Source organism: Etheostoma cragini, chromosome 14 (genome assembly GCF_013103735.1).
Source record: "Etheostoma cragini isolate CJK2018 chromosome 14, CSU_Ecrag_1.0, whole genome shotgun sequence".
Classification (NCBI taxonomy): domain Eukaryota; kingdom Metazoa; phylum Chordata; class Actinopteri; order Perciformes; family Percidae; genus Etheostoma; species Etheostoma cragini.
The window spans coordinates 11,356,493-11,370,904 of record NC_048420.1 but is presented as its reverse complement, the minus strand read 5'-3'; the positions used below and the strand labels follow the sequence as shown (position 1 = coordinate 11,370,904).

General features: G+C 39.5%; 1 protein-coding gene and 1 long non-coding RNA gene across 3 annotated transcripts in view; one reads left to right on the top strand and one right to left on the bottom strand.

Moving 5' to 3' along the window:
- Positions 1–281: 281 nt before the first annotated feature.
- LOC117956367 lies at positions 282–11,819 on the bottom strand. Its single transcript, XR_004659238.1, has 3 exons — positions 11,687–11,819; positions 10,205–10,211; positions 282–292 (listed from the first exon to the last, which is right to left on the bottom strand). It is a non-coding gene; the product is annotated as an uncharacterized LOC117956367 (long non-coding RNA).
- A 1,659-nt stretch (positions 11,820–13,478) lies between these two features.
- LOC117956348 (4-galactosyl-N-acetylglucosaminide 3-alpha-L-fucosyltransferase 9-like) overlaps positions 13,479–14,412 on the top strand; it is a 2,525-nt gene continuing 1,591 nt past the window's right edge. For both annotated transcript variants that reach the window (XR_004659233.1, XM_034891359.1), the window contains exon 1: positions 13,479–13,664. The gene's annotated coding sequence lies outside the window, so the exon portion shown is untranslated. The remainder of the gene's footprint in view (positions 13,665–14,412) is intronic.

Here is a 14,412-nt window from a genome sequence, read left to right as displayed (position 1 = left end):
AGTTTGAAGAAATGCACATTTTTCACCCTGCATACTCAATGCTTTTTTGCAGATGGGACAGCTGATTAAAATCTCAGTCACACTGCATTCAAAGATAGAGGGATGTAACCATTGTCTTTTCCACTCACTCGCTAATAGTCACACACAAACGCTAATTAGTCATACAGCATCCCCCTTTTTTGTTTTTTTTGTTCTTACAAAAAACAAGATCCTTTTTGTTAATCTTTCTCACTGCAAAGGCACTAATTAAGTGAGTCACCCATGACTTTTGATCTTTCATGACAAACTCTGTCTGACCGTGTGCTTTACAACTTTGCCGTCCTGTCAAGAGCTAAAAGAGGGAGTGGCTGGCCACAGCTTTGAACCTGAAGATGAAAGCAGAGCAGGGTATGCCACATATAGTTTAAAGCAGAAGACAGAAAGGAAAAGAAGGAAGGAAGGAGAAAGAGCAAGCTACTGTAAGCCCCAGAGGGGGAATTGATTTTAGAATTGGTTGCCTTTGTCAGAGCTCACACGGTAGGAATCTATTGATTGATTGATTGCATAATCTGTCTTTGTCTCTTCTATACTCTCCCTCCTCTTTCATCTTTTGGCCCTTCTCCTCTTCATTCCTTGGCTGTACCCATGTACAGAAAACCCTCCCAGCTCCACCTACCTGCCCAATTCCAGTACTTGCAGACTAAGAAGCAGAACATGACAGGCAGGCAGAATGTGAGGGCTCTTCACACCCTTCCTTTAAGATAGGAGTATTCACTACTTCCAACATGTAACTTACTTCTCTAGTACATTTAAAACAGTTATGCCAAAAAGGTGAGTCAAAACTCAAACCTAGAATCTACAACAATTTCACTCTGGAATATCGATGTTAACCTGTGTATGTCTATATAACCTGCGGACGCTCTTCTAGCTTAACCATCAAAGTCAACCTCTCAGCAGCCTTGGCAGCCAAACCCATTTTTAATTGCCTGCATGAATACAGCACCAGCTCACACCTTACTAGCATTCACATAGAGCGAGGAAGGCTCGTCCTTCTGTGGGGCTGCTGGGACACAGGCATAACACGATAAAGACTTGAGACTCAAAGGCATCTTGACAGGGAAATGCCCCTTCAAACTTAACCTTTGGGCTTCGTAGAGAAATGAGTGGAGCAGCTACTGTGGAGAAGTGTTAACAAAACCCGCGCTAGTAACCATACCCAAGACACGTGAGTGCTCTTTCTTGGTAGTCAGAACAGGAAACTGGTCAATAGACAGCACCTTTGCTCTTACTGGACAAACCTGTCCTTAGCAAACTCACATTTTGCCAATTGATGGTCAAATTGGCCTAGGCCTGCCGGTCAATTAGGAACGGGATGCACTTAAGATGATCCTCCCAAGAGTCACTGTTAATCACATCTAAATAGACAGCGCAACCCACCATTGCTAAAACAGCGTTATTCATTAGACGCTGGAAAGTGGCTGGGGTGTTATGTAACCCAAATGGCATTACTGAGTAGGAGTTCAAACCACTGGGTAAAATGAAGGATGCAATCTCTTTGGCTCAAGAACTTGAAGGAACCTGCCAATAACCTCTTTAAGTAGGTCAAACCTAATGACAGACTTAGCAGAGCTGACTTGGTCAACATTAAGGCTTGGTTCACTTTGCATAGATCCTTACATGGTCTAAAAGTACCATCAGGTTTCTTTACAAGCAAACACGGAGTGGACCAACTAGACGCAGACGGCTCAGCAATGTTATTTTCCAACATATAACTGACCTCTGCTTTTAACTGCTCGCTTTAACTGTGGTGCAGCGGTAGAAGTTCACCAGGATCTGAGGAGACAGGTGGACCTGCTTGAGTTTTCTCAAAAAGAAGAGACACTGGTGAGCCTTCTTGATCAGGGTAGAGGTGTTGAGGGTCCAAGAGAGATCCTCAGAGATGTGAACACCCAGAAGCTTAAAGCTGGTGACATACTGCACCTCAGTCCTGTTGATGAGGATGGGGGTGTGTGTGTCAGCTTTAGACTTCCTGAAGTTCACAATGAGCTCTTTGGTCTTCTTGGTGTTGAGAGCCAGGTTGTTGTCAGTTCACCACAAGGATAGGTGCTGGACCTCCTCCCTGTAGGCCGTCTCATTGTTTGATGCTGATGAGACCAATCACCGTTGTGTTATCTGTAAACTTTACCATGGTGTTAGAGCCATGTACAGGTGTGCAGTCGTAGGTGAAGAGGGAGTAAAGGAGAGGGCACAGCATACATCCTTGTGGTATGCAGGTGTTAAGGGTGATTGTTAAGGAGGGCTGATTATCTAACCTAACTCAGGTCTGTTGGTTAGGAAGTCCAGAATCCACTTACAGAGGGAGGTATTAATGCCCGGTTCACTGAGTTGGTGACGAGTTTGGAAAGGATGATGGTGTTGAATGCTGAACTAAAGTCAATGAACAGCATTCTCACATAGGTGTTCCTATTGTCAGGGTGGGACAGGGCAGACTGAAGGGCATCCTCCGTGCTCAGCCATCAGCCCCCCTTCCCCTGTTGTCGCATGCCCCTCACATTGCCAACACCTGGAATTTGCCCTTCTTTCCTTTTGGCCTTGGCTTAACCACCTTGCCACACTCCCTAGTATAAAATCCTTTTAGCCCAGCAAAGTGGGCCAAATGTTCAGTTTTAAGTCAGCAGCCATTTTTTACAAGCTCTTTTATTAAAACAGATTGAGAATAAAATGCAAAGACAGGGTTTCCTTGCCGGTTTGATAATATACAGCTGCAACACACACACACACACACACACACAGAGAACGTCGAAGGTGTGTTGCTTTTGATTCTGGGCATAAGGCTGTTGCCCCAGCCAGAAGACAAATTAATTTCAAAAGAAGCTGGAAAAAAAAACGCTGGCTAAACTATTTAAACATGGTGAGTTTGTTCAGGACACCCCCTGTCTGTCGCTAGCAATGTATTTTTAAGTTCCTCTGGCCACAGTTCCTGTAACTCTTTCAGCTCCTACTCCAAGGCAGGGTCTTTTCCCTTTTTCCGCATAGCGGGGGTTAGATGGTTGTGTTAAAATAACAAAAGGTCAGTTCCTACGACCACTTGGTCGGTGTGAATGCAAATGAATTTTTAAAAAAAGACAGTTTTGGGGGAGAGTAGTTAGTAGAACTGTTTAGAAGTGGACTGTTCCTGTAGCTACTTGGTCGGAAAGCAGCTAAAGAAGCAGAACACGACAGGCAGGCAGATTGATAGGGGATAGGGGTTGTCACACAGGTGCAGCCTGCTATTGTAGGTGTGTGTTGATGTTGAACTGATAATGCACCTTAAATACACGGTTAATAATGCTTGGAAATTGCTCAGTGTGCCTTTTAGTGTGTTTTGATACTGTGAGTTAATTATGTGTGGGTAACAGGGTCCTCTCACATGACTGACTGAATTGGCAGACTGCTGTCTATGCTTGATTTTGAATCCCAAAACCTAATGTATCAAAAATAAAAGTTCAGATCATGCAGAATGGACCTGTTCAGGGTGTTTTTTATGATGCATCAATGTGCGGACAATATCTAACTTTTAGAGGTGGTCAAGGTGGAGCTAATTTGAATGATGTTATGTATTATACTTTAGTCTATAACAGATTTTAGAGATTTGCAGCATAAAATTAAAGGATGAAAATTAAAAAACAGAGCAATAGAAGACCTGAATGAGATGTCGAGTTTGTTTTCATTTCATTTGACAAAGTATCCAAAAATTCTTCTAACCAATTTTCTCGGCCCCTGCCGACACCGTAGGGTTTTTCTTCTCTGATCATACACACCGCTGTGATTGAAAAACGATTGTGCTGGGAGTACAGTGGCTGTTAAGTCTCTGTCTGTCTTGTCAACAACAATGGAAATTGGTACAAATTACTAACAGACTGAAAGATGCAACGATCCAGCGTCAGAAAACATGGTCTCAAAGCACTTAAAATATTTCTTAAGGGGACAATTTAACAGCAGAGTTGCCTGTCTTACCTGATGCTGTCACACCTCCACTGAATAATCGGATGTACATAGGCAATCTTAAAGTAGACTGCAGCGCCTTCAATCTCCCTCACTCCTCCTGTCTCCCAGGAGTGATGACAGATTGCCGTTTGCCTGGTGCTACACTCGTTATCGGCCTGCAGACATATATCTCCTAATGATTCAGAGCCACACTGAGAATGGATGGAACCACTGAGAAGCTTATAATGGGCCTCTGGGGACATCATAGTTCCAGGCACCTCCAGTTAAGTCCTCTCTTTATCCAGTTAGCTGGATAGAAGTTTATATATGATATGTATCTTCACTCTGCTGCTTTGGGCTAACACATACGTTATGTGCGAGAGAGCAGCAGCACTGGTATGTATCATTCTTTCCCAGGAGTTCCAGCCTTCTTCAGTAAGAATAGAGTGCTGTAAAGTGGAGGAAGGATTATCCAAAGTTAAAATGTGTGTGTGTGTGTGACTGGAATGAGTCTCAGATTTGAATTATGGCTCCAAAAATAGTTTGATTGTTGGTAAAGAGCAAGATGCCTGCTCCTGTGATTTAGTGAGACAAATCATGCACACACATACTGCAGCCCTATCTATCTATCTATCTATCTATCTATCTATCTATCTATCTATCTATCTATCTATCTATCTATCTATCTATCTATCTATCTATCTATCTATCTATCTATCTATCTATCTGTCTCTATTCATCTTTTTCTGCTTACATTTATAACTGCCTTTCTTTTCCAACCACCTGCCATGAAAATACCTTATGCAAGTCGGATTAAGAATGAGTTATTGTTATTACATTATTAATCAATCATTTTTAATTTTGTTAATATTGCAATAAAAGCAACAAACAAGCCATTCTTTGTGTGGTAGCACTAATGACATGTTGCCAACTTTCGTTTGTGCTCCTTTTTACATACTGGACATGACAAAAATATGTGTGTGTGTGTGTGTGTGTGTGTGTGTGTGTGTGTGTGTGTGTGTGTGTGTGTACACGGTATCGAAAAAAAACATACCCAACCCTAGTCACATTACATCTTTTTGGAAATAGCAGTTTTCTTTACAGCATTGATAATGAATTGCATTTTGGTAAAGCCATTGTAGCAAAGCGCCGTCAGGTAGAGTGGGACTCGCTCTAAAGCGTGTTGAAACCATTTAGTAGTGTTTCCTGGACAGAAACCAGTAAGAGCCATTAAAAAGGAGTATGACAGTATTTTGGGTGAATGATGTTAATCCTTTTGTAATAAAAGATAATTCTGTTAATTAGGGTAATGTAGCCTCAGAATGGGATTAGTAGGCCTAGTACTTTTTTGCCTGCAGTATTGCACTTAAATTGCACAAAAGTTTTTTGTTTGTGTTTGTTGCCATGGTGAATTTAATATCCTGGCTCTATTCATGCTGCCTTTTTATTGTGGTGGTGCACACGCGTGAACCTGCTCAGAGTTGACTGAACCAACTCAAGTCAGTATCAGTAAATACTCCCATGAGTTTCCCATCTCAGGGTAAATAAACTCTGACATCATAGTTAGACTCCCTCCTGAAACGGGCCCCTGCTCCCGATCAGGCTAGGTTCACAGGCTCAGTTACCATAGTAACTGACTCTCTACCTCTCTTTCTGAAATGGGCTGGAGTAACCCTTTTTTCTCAGGTTTGTTTAAGCTCCCTTTTTTTGCAATCAATTTCTTTTATTTAAGCAAAGGACAAAAAAACATTGGTCTAAATGACAATATACAGAAAAGTAAGCCACACACACCGAAGAAGGCACAGTGGACCATTTCCACAAGCCTTCCTTGCGATCAAATGTTTCCATACCAAAACAAAGAGAGGAAATCCTCAACAAAAACACAACAGCAAGAACGATGTCTGGGCCCCATTTCAGAAAGCAGGTTTACTGCAAACGGAGTTTGTTAACCCTGAGACGAAGGAAACTTTGGGTTTTCTGTTTCAGAAAGGGAGGTAACTTCACCTCCTTCAGAGTCCGTTACTATGGTAACTAAACCTGTGAACCTAACCTGGTCAGGAGCAGGTTTTCTTCTCTGTCTCCTCCCTCTGACACAGCGCTCTTTCATTTCCTCATTCATTCTTTAAGTCTGTATCAGGTGCAGTGTTGTCCTGCATGAATAAAGAAACAGGGTTGGTTTATTAACCGTGTTAAGCAAATTATAAAACTTTTTTTTTCTTCTAAAAACTTCTCCTGCTTTACTTCGCAGGGTGTTGAAGCCCAGACATTTACATTTTCAGATAACTTATTTGAGCGGTATAATTTTTCTTCCCAGCCTGTTATGCAGCCTATAGGCCACATTACCTCATCACTAACGTCACCCATCGGGGACATCCTCTCCCAGCAGATTATTTGTGACACATACATTTTTTTGTGTGCAAACGGCAGTTTTCTTTACAACTTTAATGATGAGGAGCATAGTAGTAAAGCCACTGTAAAGCGCCATCAGAAGATTGTGACTCACTCTGAAACTTGTTTTAAGCTTTTTTGTAGAGTTCCTGCATTCTCAGAATGGGATTAAGTAGGTTTAGTACTTTTTTGCCCGCAGTATTGCGCTTAAATGAAATAGATTATCAATACCATTTCACCAGTAATATTAGGGTACACTTAAGATGAAATATGATATATTCTAATTTGGAATATACACACTTGCTCTATTAGCAATTTTCTACCACGCAAATTCTCTTGCTTTTGCAACAGCCCCTGTTGTTTTTTTAACTCGCTGTATGTGAGCATGAGTATTTCCACCGACCCATTTGCACGTGCATCAAGTTTATTGAACCAAAAACTCTGAGTTTCCCATCTCAGGGTAAATCAACTCAGAGATCAGGTTTAGACTGACAGTTTGTTATACCTCCTTCTTGAAATGGGGCCATGCTCACAAACAAGACACGCAGAAACAGACACAGATAGAAAAACACACAAGCAAACAAGAGGCACTGACAGTGAGACCAACATAAGGAAAAATGGACCATACACACACAGATAGTCGCAAGAAGGCTATAGCACAAGTCTACAGCATGGATTTCAAAGATTCAGCAATGTATAGCCAAATGTCCAATGGATAGAATATCGGAGTTGGAACCATATAACAAAACTAAATGACAAAATTGGGCTAGGAGCTTAAGCCGCCATCTCTGTTGAGCCACTCACGTGACTCCACCAATTAACCTTCCTTTTTGAAACTGAAATCCTGAGTTTCCCTTCATCTGAGGGTTAACAAACTCAGTTTTCATTAAACCTGCTTTCTCAAACGGGCCCTACTGTGTAGGCAACACCTGAAATTTTCACATCTCGTAACTGTGTCAAGTCACTGTGTATAGTTGGTTTCATGTTTTCTGTTGGTTTTCCATTTCCTGTTTTTATTTTGAGTATTTGTGTTGTATTGTGTGTTTTATTTAATTCCAGTCTTTTGAGTTTCCCACCTTTGAGATTGTCTTCCCCGCCCTGATGTCCTTGACCAGTTCCCCAGCCTTTTGTTACCTGTCCCTTTTTACCCTTGTTTGCTTGTGAATTTAGTTGCTTTGGTTTCTATGTCTGTTGTTTGTTTGTCATTCCTCAGTCTTTTGTGTAGTGCTACGACCTGTCTTCTGTTTTGTGTTCTGCGTTCCCCATTCCGTCCATGTTCCTGTTTTTCTGGATTACTCACCTGCTCAGTTTACGTGCCTTTTTGTTCTCATTAAATAATTATTTGCTTTGTTTGCTGCACTGGTCATGAGCATGAGTAATGGTCATGGTATGAAAAAACCAAATAGTCACTTCAGGGGTGGATCCACTGTTTAAAAACACAAAGAAACGAATGTTGCTGATTTAGTGTAATAAGTGTAATTACAAAAATGTATCAAACTGTTCAGTTTACACCCGTGTTCAGCAAGGCAGACTAGAACTAGCACGCACGCATGCACGCACGCATGCAATCGTATACCTTCAATTTACATCCAATAAAAATGCTTGTTTTGCCACTGAACAAGCTTAGATTATTAGTTAGTGTTTAACATGAAACATATCCAAAATGGCTATTGGCACTAGACTCCATTTATATCAACAATACTTGTATCATCATAAAACACTTGATTCAAAGTAGACAGAGAAGATAAAGCAAATCTGTCTTGGTCAATGTTTAGTTAAAAAAAAAACCTGATTCATACATTCACAAGTGACATGTTACTTTTAGAGATGGTCCGATACCATTTTTTGCTTCTTGATACTGATTCTGATACCTGAACTTGCGTGTCGGGCAATACTAAGTACTGATCCGATACCAGTGTGTTATATATTTTATTATGTTTTAACAACTGTACACTCCTATCCCTGTAGGGATGGGATATGATTTCTATCTTTGTTGTTGGTCTGACTCAGGTTAAATTCTTGGTGAAACATGAACAAACACAAAAAAATGAATGCCACAGAACTTTCTTCATCCAGCTTGACAGTCAGTTATAACGGAACATAAATAACGTACATTTTCTTTAGGCCTTTATTATTTGGTATTTGATTGGTGCATAAACTCCAGTACTTACCGATACCAGCATTTTAGGCAGTATCGATACTGTTATTGATATCGGAACATCTCTAGTTACTGTTTGACATGCAAAAGGTGCTCAGTCAAAGGAATTAACTTATTTTTCAAATTCATCAGTGAATAAATTATTTTCATCAAAACAAAAGGTCCCTAAATGATTACGTTGACCAAGACACTCAAAATATATTGTGTGTGTGTGTCACGCCCACACACACATATACAAACATACTGTTGTGGTGTTCCGTGTCAGAGTGCCTTGTGTTCCGCCCTGTTTTGTATTCCGCTTATTGCGGTTTTTGGAATTCTGCCAGTTCCCTTATTTTGGATTTGGCGTGCTGCTTTCAGGATACTTGTCGTTAGTTTGTACTTTTGTTTTTTTGTGTAATAAATTATCAAGCTCAACATTCTTTGCCTGCTCTCTCTGCATTTGGGTCCAACCTCCAGTGCCGTTCTGTAACATCCTAGCCAATTTCCAAAAAGGTGGAATGTTCCTTTAATTGCATAGGTTTAAATAAGATGACATTAGTATTTACATAAGATGTACACAAGTTCTTTATTTCTTTATAAAATTGTGATACATTCCTTATTTGTTTAGACTTTCCGATGAATGTTTTAATGAAATTAGACCAAATTTTTAAACAACAAAAATTCTAAATTACCAAAAACAAAATATGCCACCTGTGAGTCAGAGGACATCATTGACCGTCCCTGTGAGACCCTGGAGGACCTGGAGACATTGGCAATATGAATTCAGCCGTCAGAAGAATGCTCCGCCGGGAGGGCAAAAATTACCTCTGGAAATATTTTAGTTTTAATGGGAGGCAGAGCAAACACCCTTTCAGTAAGCCTCGACTGTGTGAAGCAACGATTTGTAAGCTGTTATTGCAATAAAGACTTAAGAATTTCACAATTAAGGTTGGGTGTTGTTTGGGTTTTGATGCCCAACCCTATGAACAATGTTAACACTTTGAGCTATTTTACAACTTTAACCCCTATTATGTGTTTTAGGTACTGTACATGCCAGAAATTGTTCAAAGTGAAGGCGTGGGTGGGAGATGCCATTGGCCAGGCACTGAAATTTGCACCACACAGACAATTAAAGTGGTATGAGTCATTTGTGATTTCATCATAACTGCTCGTTTAAAATTTGTTTGATTAAGCACTCACAACAATCTTGCTTTTTTTTTTCTTTGTTTAAGATGGAAGAGGAAAGGAGGAGGAGAAGTACAAAACTGTAGTTTAATAAATTCTAAATTATGGATCGCAGGTCCTGTCATTTATTTGATAAGCTGTATGATAATTTGTACAAATTGCAGTGATTTCTGTGTGCAAATTCCAGAAATATCTGTGTTCTACTTATAGTAGGCCTAGTACTACATGTGTTTATCTCTATAGCAGTGAGTGCAAAGAAGCTTTGATAAGTGGGACAGATAGGTGGGCAGGTGGGAAAGTGATTTGGAGAAAACAAAGGTGGATGAAGCTTCAGGGAAATGCTAATAAGTATTACCAACTCATGATGGACCAACCTAATTGAGAACGTATTTATAAATATATCTGACATTTTCTGTGTGGAAAATTAATACTATCATGTATTTGTATCAGTGTTCTACCCCTTTTCGTGGATCCCTGAATGAATGAATGAATCTTGCAAAGATGAAAGCAAAGGGAAAATGAATTAATATTAGTCTATAAAAAAACATGTGTCCTCTAATCCAAATTCAAAAACTGTCTTTACAGTGTGCACTTGTGATTATACTCATTTGATTTCTGTTGTTCAACCAAGGTTGCTTATGGAAAGGACTAATTTGTCCACGGTCTCAAAACATTTTGAAAAGTTGGTCAGTGATCAATTAAATAAATACATGATTAAAAATGTTTAAATTACAATCCGGATTCAAGAAGTCACATTCTACCAAATCATGCCTACTCTATTTATCCAACATCATACGCAGGGAAATGGATAATGGAAATCTCTCTAGAATGGTGTTATTGGATCTGCAAAAGGCATTTGGTATGGTGAATGATAACAGACTGATTGCCAAACTTGAGGCTGTGGGGGCAGACAGCTCCACCTGTAGGTGGTTTAGATCTTACCTATCAGGGAGGGAACAACAGGGGGTCTTAGGGGGAGTGCTGTCTGACCCTCACGTTGTTAAATGTGGTGTTCCTCAAGGAAGAATTTTGGGTCCATCCTTATTTTTAACATACATTAATTATATGGCAAACTCCTGTTCATGTGAACGATTTCTGTACGCTGATGATTCGGCACTTCTAGTGTCTCATAAACACCAATCCACTCTAGGAAGCACCCTGAGCTCAACTAACTGAGCTAACTTCTGTAAACAAACGGCTGATTGACAATATGCTATCCCTACATTTTGGTAAGACAAAAGCCATCTTGTTTGGTTCAAAATACAGTTCGAATAAATGCTCAGAATTTAAGGTAATTTTGATTAATGTTGCGGTAAGTGCAAAAGCGTCATTAAAACACCTGGGTTGTATCCTAGACATTAACTTGGATGGAAGGAATATGGCCAACAAGGTAATGAGCAAAGTCACCGGGCTCACAAAGTTTTTAACCAGAATGTAAAATTTTTAGATCAGTCAACAATGATCATTTTAGCCAATGCCTTAATTTTAAATCATTTTGAATTTGCATGTACTTCCTGGTTTGAAGGCATAACAAACCAACAAAAATGGAGGCTGCAAACAGCACCAAATAAATTAATATGAGTAATTCTGAACTTGGGCTATAGGTCTCATATACAGTAGATAGATCACAATTTGTTGAGCTCCCTGTTGTTGAGCCCCACTGGCTCCCTGTCTGAGTTTTGTGTTATGAGAAGACTGACCATGATCTATAAAATAATGTTTGGTATTGTCACAATTTTTTGTCGTGCCTTATAACTAAGGTAAAGGACACACACACATGTTTACATGCTGGACAGCATATCTGACCTGTGTTATAGATTTAAGAAAGCGTTATGGAAAGGAACCTTTGCCTTCATTGGTGGAATAAGTTAGATTGTCAAATTAAAGTAATTTCCACACTGAACTCTTTCAAAAAGACCGTCAAGGCCTGGTTATTACAGATGGTTCCGGAATAGAACAAAAGGCAAATTGCCGTTTTTATTATTTTTTTAAGTAAAATGTTATATAATGTCAATGTTTATTACACACTTGTTTTGTCCTGATGTTATGTGTTGAGGACCACAATGGAAATAAGTCCTGTACTTTATTGTGTTTTTATTGTTGATTGTATTGGATGTCTTTTCCTGTGTAAGGCATTCTTAATCCAATTAAATAAATCAAATCAAATCTATCCATGATTTCTTCATTATTATGCAATTGTCAGCAATAGCATGTAGTCAGTTTCAGATCCTGCAGGTTCTACAGGTTCAAAATGTTAAATATGCTATCTTTACCTAGTGTGAAGCCTTTATTCGTAGCTTTGACCTCCAATGTAATTTGTGAGTCTGGGGATTTTGTGTCGCCTGGTGATAGCATAGGAAAGTCTAACCCACAAAAAACTTAATTAAGTCCTCTTCTGAATGAACTCAGCTTTTTGTATAGAATTCTTTACAGTAATTTTTGATTGTTTCTCGGGTCTTATGTCTAACAAATGTTAAGAATCAGATCACCCCCCCCCCCCCCCCCCCCAAAAAAAAATAAACCTGAATTACTGGTTTGCTTATATCTGACAGGGAGTGCTTTGTTATTTGTTATGATGAGGCACAATGGAGTAAGATCTGCCAATTGTCAGCCAATTTTGAATGGCTTAGTGACAAGGATCACCAGCTTTTGTCATAAATGACATCATGATGGCGGCCAAAGGATCTGACATTAAGCACCTTTATTAACTCACTGCAGTATACAGGAACGGAAGGCTACATATCTACCACTATTACAATGATAGAAAATGAACACATCATTTGACTAGGGTTAAAACAACAAAAGGGGTTCAGGCCTAGATGCTGCAGACAGAGGAGGGGAATAGGTGTTGGTTGGAGAGGCAGTGAGGGACGGGCGTGGCATCAGCCAGTTTTGCCGGGGCTTCAGTTTTGAGTGTATAGGCTCGAATGTATTTTGAAAAGTTGACTGATGAAGCCGACCTGTGCATCCACTCTCTCTCTCTCTGTAAAAATAGAAAGGCAGCTCGGCTTCCGTAGTCTGTCCAGCTTACGCTCTGCTGTACGTGGGCGTGCTGCGACCGGTGTGACACATTTGTGCCTTGCGCATTTCTGCCGTAGTTTTCGGTTTATCACCACGACTCCAAAACAGGGAAAACAGACATATTTTGAATGGGCACAAAGTTAGGAACGTGAGCAGAAATCTTGCTCAAACAGATCTTATCATTAAAACGAATTAATGTATTGCTGAGGTGAATAATTGTCATGTGCAAGTTTAATAAGGTTACTTCCCCAATAAAAGATGCAAAAGAGGAGGGAAGAGTAGGCTACATTGTGCATACATGTGCGCTGACTGAGATAAAATTAGTTGGACATGCCCCCTCCCCAGTTTTCGTGTCACTTGATTCCTTTTTTTTGCATTTCTGGATGTTCCAGTAAAACCAGTTCAAACGTGACAGTTTGTTCCATACTTGTTTCAATAACCTTTCATGTCACGTGTTCATTCATGTTTTGACGGACCATGGAGCTGAAGAATATGGTTTAGGATGCAAATATATTAAATATATGAGTATACATGTCTGATGCTGGCTCATTTTTTTAGGGACAAGGTGACTAGTTATTGAACATTTGTCTGACTCTATAATAGTTTGCTTTAGTTATTTAATGCTCAACTATGTGTATTCCACTAATCTGAGCTGTTTTACAGTCAAGAACATCTTCAAATATTTGTAATAATCAACATAGCTGCCTTAAAGAATGAATGGCTTTGTCTCATCTTCCCGGACGGACTTTTAAATGTACTTTTTTTTTAAAGTTTCAAATGTTTGACTTTCCAGTCTGACAGTATTTAAGCTATGATGAGAAGAGGGAGTGTCAGTCAGATGTCCCATCTGAAGGGATGAACCTTTGAACAATGAGAGAATAGACCAGACGTTCTTGAGTTAGTTTAATTTGTCAGACTGGTGCTACTTCATTCTCGATCCTGCAGAATATCTACACACTCATCTTCAACTCCAAGGGACAAGCAGGTATTTTGTACACATTTCCCCCTGCTTCACATTAGTGGAAGCGACGCTTTGTAGTGCAGAAATTATTCTCATTCGGATCCAAACTAACTTTCTTTTGTAGTGCAGAAATTATTCTCATTCGGATCCAAACTAACTTTTAGATTACCATCCAATTGGCTTTTTCTACTTATAGTTATTCAATTCTTAAATGATTGACACCTACCTTTTCCTATTCTTACCTACACTGTACAGTGTTGTATACACCAAAAATAGATTGTATTTGCTTGAATTTAAAAACATAATGTTTAAATGGTCTCTTTTATTGTTTTTGTGAAGCACTTTGTAACATTGTTTGTTGAAAAGTTTTCATTCTTTTTACGTCATGGTTGGTCAAAATGTAGGAAAATAGATAATGTAGGCTACAGTATGAAGTATGAAAACTTACTCCTCTCTTCTTATTTGGATCTTTTGTTGGGGAAGTCTGAAAGTTATGGCGTTATTTTTGTTTTGTTATTTTTTATGGATTAAGTAGCCAAATCTCGATCCAAGAGAAACCTAACCTAGGTTACTGTTCCCAACGCCTATAACGAGTGTTATGTAGACTCGGTTGACACTCATGTCAAAAATACTTTTGATAGTTAAACAAATGTGCAAGTTATAAGGTACCCACTCCGTGTAGGTGGCAGTCGGGAAGAGTTGCCGATCTTGGCAAAATTAAGTTTTTCTGAATTAGATGAAACTCGGAACGGCTGTTTCCGTGGTCCGCTGA